This window comes from Cyprinus carpio, unplaced genomic scaffold (assembly GCF_018340385.1).
Source record: "Cyprinus carpio isolate SPL01 unplaced genomic scaffold, ASM1834038v1 S000000324, whole genome shotgun sequence".
Classification (NCBI taxonomy): Eukaryota; Metazoa; Chordata; class Actinopteri; order Cypriniformes; family Cyprinidae; genus Cyprinus; species Cyprinus carpio.
In genome coordinates this window covers 13,471-18,895 of record NW_024873070.1, presented here as the reverse complement: position 1 = coordinate 18,895, position 5,425 = coordinate 13,471, and positions in this window count along the sequence as shown.

Genomic DNA, 5,425 nt, shown 5'->3' with positions numbered 1-5,425 from the left:
TACATTCTTGTTACTATTACTATTCGCCCGAAAAACTTTTGGCGCCGCTACTCTCCTCCTGACTGTTTGTCGTACAACCCATGAATGAGGTTTCAATCGTGCGACTTATTGAGGAAGTGTGCTATGATTTTCTAAAAGCACTCGGATTTACGATATCATACAGCGTGGGGCGCACAAATTGTGTTTAAATATCCCCATAGGCCTTACCATTGGAAAAATTATCCTGACAATCATACTTTGGATCAGAAAGACATAGAGGCTTGGGAGTGGGCTCTTTTGGCTCGGCCTATCAAGCAGTCCATAAGTAGTGACATAACTATTTTATAGCCACGCCCTAGTAACCACTTTAAGCACCCTAACAACTCTTTAACAACATCTAAAAGCTGTATCTCAGCAAAACAACAATATAGAAACACTGGTTCTTGCTTTTTGGATTCAGGTTGGCAAATAGTCTTTAAATATCACATCATATACTATACAACCACACCATAACAACCATTTTCAGTACCTTAGCAACCATAAAGCAATATAAACGACTTATATCTCAGCTCCACAACTTCACACAGACATCATGGGTGGCTACAGGGCCGAGTTTTGCACTGCAAGCACCATCCATTTTCGTCAGAAAGGTACCTTCTAGTTAGTGGTGCTGTGCCGAAGGCAAAGCATCACTTGTATTATCTCACATACTTATTATTCTTCGTTTTTCTTCTTATAGATTCCGTACAAATTTCGGCGCGTAACTAGTCCCACAGTTTTTGTCACAGACCCGCAAAAGAGGTCAACAATCGTGCGGCCTATTCGGGAATGTGTGCTATGACTTTTATCAGCGATATCCGGTGCGTACTTGTTCGCACACCGGGCGAAATATCGCCCGAAAAATCGCATAGACCAACGCATTGCGGCCGACTTTGACGGATCATAGCTCCAAGAGAGAATTTCGCAGAAACATGTGAATCACCCACATTTGGAGAGGCTATCAGGCTGTGCGAGAACATATCCCGCAGTGGGGTACTAAGTTGTACCCTGGGGTCGCAAGAAGCCCCCCAAGTTGCCCCATAGACATATTATGGTGAGGGATCGCCAAGAAACAGCGCGTTTTTCCTACTAGGTACTTTCCTTGAGTTTTGGCATTGAACATAACTCTGAATCACAATGTCATAGAGACATAGGGTGGGCTCATTTTACTCGCAACAACCAATCAGTCATCAGATCTTGTGAAGCAGTCAAACCACGCCCTAGCAACCATTTAGGGTCCCTTAGTAACAAGCTCCATAGGACTTCCATTGAAAAAGATAAAAATAATATCTTTGGATAGAAGTGTCATAGAAACATGAGGGCGGGCTCGTTTGACTCTGGGCAGCAACGGCCATTCACGAATCACATTCAAGACTTCCCATAGCCAAGCCCTAGCTACCATTTAGAGCCCTTAGCAACCCAAAGCATAGAGTGATATCTTAAATCTGAAGATCATAAGCTAGGGGTTGGTTTATACTCCTTCAACTGGCACCAGCCTTTGGAGTATCATCATTGGCATGTTGCCCGGGCCACTCCCTGCACCACAACACAGTACCCTAGCAACCGTTTTTCAAGATCTATATCTCTGCATCATACACGTACAGACATGGAGTTGGTTACATTTGCAGCAGCCTTTTGGAGCAATCTGACGTCACTGCCATCTGTCAGGCCCCACTCCCTAGCAACCCACAAGTACCCTAGCAAACCAGTTAGTAGTTTATATCTTTACAAAACCGAAAATCGTACAGACATGGGGTTGGTTTATATTGCAAGCAGCCTTTGAGTATCATTCATGCCAGAGACCAAGCCCCCCCAGCAAACCAAACAGAGTACCCTAGCAACCGTTTTTTTTCAAATCTATCTCATGCATCGTACGATCGTACAGACATGAGAGTTGGTTATACCTGTCCAAGCAGCCTTTGGAGTATCATCATTGCAGTTTGCCAAGCCACTACATAGCACCCGAACAGAGTACCCTAGCAGACAACCCGTCCGCAAGACATATATCTCTGAATCAAACAGCAGAAAACAAGGCGGTTGGCTCTTTTGCCTCTGCTAGCAAACTGGAATTCCAACATGCTAGTCATGCTATCCATGCATAGCTCAGGCTAATAGTGATTAGCTAAGTGCTCAAATTGGCTAACAACATGCTATGAACTCTATATAAACTACATAGAGACCATCTGTGACATCTACCAACCACCTAGTAACATCAAAAGCAACTACACCGGTTATGATAGCAACTGCCTAGAAACTACCCAGAGCACCCTAGCAACCGCCTAGCAACACATTCGCAACCACCCAAAGTACCGTTAGCAACTGCCTAGCAAACCGCCTAGCAACCACCAAGGTTACCATAGCAACATCCTAACAACCACTCAGAACCACCCTAGCAACCGCCTACCACATCTCAGCAACCACCACCAAATTACCTTAGCAACTGCCTAGCAACCACCCGGTTACCATACAACCGCCTAGCAACCACCTAGCAACACCTTAGCAACACCCCAAATCCTTGCAACTGCCAGCAACCGCCTAGCAACCACCCGACACACCCTAGCAACTGCCTAGCAACCACCCAAAACACCCTAGCACCACTAGCAACACCATAGTGACCACCCAAGTACTTAGTAACTGCCTAGCAACCACCCAGGTTACATCGCAACGCCTAGCAACCACACAACACCCTAGCAACCGCCTAGCAACACCTTAGCGACACTCCCAATACCTTAGCAACCACCCAGGTTACCATAGCACTCACTGCCACTAGCACTTGCATAGCAACCACTCACCCCAGGTTTACCATAGCAACTGCCAACACCCACCCAAAAACCCTCGCAACCGCCTGCACACCTTAGTCAACACCCCCAATACCTTAGCAACTGCCTAGCAACCACCCGAGGTTTTACCATAGCCAACCTCCTAGCAACCCACCCAGAACACCCTAGCAACCGCGTAGCAACACCTTAGCAACCACCCCAAGTACCTTAGCAACTGCCTAGCACCCACCCAGGTTACCATAGCAACTGCCTACACCACCCAGAACACCTAAGCAACCGCCTAAAAACACTTAGCAACCGGCGCCGAGTTTGCCACCTGCAAGAACCACGCACATTTTCTTTTTCTTCAGGAAATGTACATCTAGTTAGTGGTGCTTGCCGAAGGCAAAGCAACACTAGTACTATCTTCACATACTTATTTTCTTCTTTTTTCTTCCCTTCTTAAAGATTCCGTACAATTTCGGCCGCGTAAACTAGTCCCCGCAGTTTTTGTCACACCCGCAAAAGTGGTGTCCAATCTTGCGGCCTATACGGGAATGGTTGCTATGACTTTATAAGCGATCGGTCGTACGATTTTTCGCACAACCGGGCGAAATTCGCCCGAACATCGCATAGACAATGCTTTGCGGCCGACTTTGACGATCATAGCTCCAAGAGAGAATTTTGCCGAAACATGTGATCACCACCTTTGGAGAGGCTATCAGCTGTGCGAGAACACTACCCCGCAGTGGGGGTATACGTTGTACCCTGGGGCGCAAAGCCCCCCAAAGTTGCCCCATAGACATATTAGGGTGATGGAATCGCCCATGAAACGTGCGTTTTTCCCTACTATGTAATTTTACATAGAGTTTTGCATTGAACATAACTTCTGGATCACATGTCAAGAGACATGGGGGGTGGGCTCTTTTACTCAGGCAACTAATCAGTCCATCAGGATCATTTGTAAAACCCAGGTCGTACGCCTGCTTGGCCATTTTAGGGTCCCTTAGTAGCAGGCTCCATGGAGCTTCCATTGCGAAAAGATGAAATTAATATCTTTAGGATAGATTATCGCTGTAGGAAACATGAAAGGTAAAACGTTTTGTGGCTCTGAGGTAGCAGCGGCCAATCCAAAGTTCACATTCCAGGACTTCACTTATGCGCCCTAGCAGCCATTTAGAGCTACCTAGCAACCCCAGAAGCGCCAGAGGGATATCTTAAAATCTGAATATCAAAGGCCATAGGGTTGGTTTGCTTATCATTCATTACTGCCCAGCCAGCCTTTGGAGTATCACATCATTGCGCCGGGTGCAAACCTCTATAGCCAAACACAGTATTACCCTATAACCCGTTTGTTTCCAAGATCTATATCTCTGCATCAGAACATACATTACAGGCAGTTGCGTTTACATTGCATGCAACAGCCACAGAAATCAATGCTGCCAGCTATCCAGATACACTCCCTAGCAACCAACAGAGTACCCTAGCAACCACTTTGCAAGAACTATATCCTCTGCATCAGAACAACAGATGGGGTTTTAGCTTTACTGTCAAGCAGCACCTTTGGGAGTATCGTCATTGGGAGCTGTCAGCCACTCCTAGCAACCCAACAGAGTACCCTAGCCAAAACCGTTTTTGCAAAACCTAATCTCTGAAATCAGAACATCGACAGACCTGGCGGTTGGCTCTTTTGACTCATGCTAGCAACCTAGAATTCCAACATGCTAGTCATGCTAGCAGTTGAATAGCTACATGCTAATAGTGATTAGCTAAGAGATAAATCGGCTATGAACTCTATAAAAAGACCTAAACAACCGAGGGCCTAGTTTTGCCACGCAAGCACACCACATTTTCTTCAGGAAATGTACATTCTAAGTGTTCTATCTAGTCGCCCGAAAACTTTTGGCCGCGCTATCTCTCCTGCACTGTTTGTCGTAGTCTCATGAATGAGGTGTCAAATCGTGCGGCTTGCCTAGAACTCTCTCTGACTACACGCAAGTATTTGCGGCAACTACCAGCCACCTAGTAACAGCCTTAGCAACTACCCCGGTTACCATATATTGGATCAGAATTCAGGAACCACATAGAGATTGGGGGACGGATTTGGGTGGGGCTATGTTGACTCGGCATTGCCAACCAGTCCATGGGGGTTATTAATCTCAGTCTGCCTGGTATCATTTGTAGCCGCCTAAGCAGCCCACCTACAGGACTTATTTTTTTTTTATAGCCTGGCAGCCCACCCCACGGTAACCCATAGTAAGCCGCCATAGCAGACATCTTTAGCAGCCCCCCAGACAACGCTTTTTTAAATGCCTGGCAAAAAGCCATGTGTTGCCGCCTTCCTCGGCCGCAAAATAACCACCTGGCAACGTAAAAGCAGTATGGGAAAGAACTTGGCTTGGGGCTGTTGGGATATTCTCAGGCTGGCAAAAATTATGTCTTGGTTTTGTGATTGTGTGTCTCAAATCCACCCCATTTAAACTATTATAGCCACACCATTATAGCAAACATTGCCCCTTACGCCATCAGAAACCATCTTATAGCCTTAAATCAGGTACAATTATATAAAACTGCTTGCCAACCGGTGGTCCACAACATCACCACAGACACGTGGCGGAAAAAGCATGGCTACCAGCGTGCATACGCTG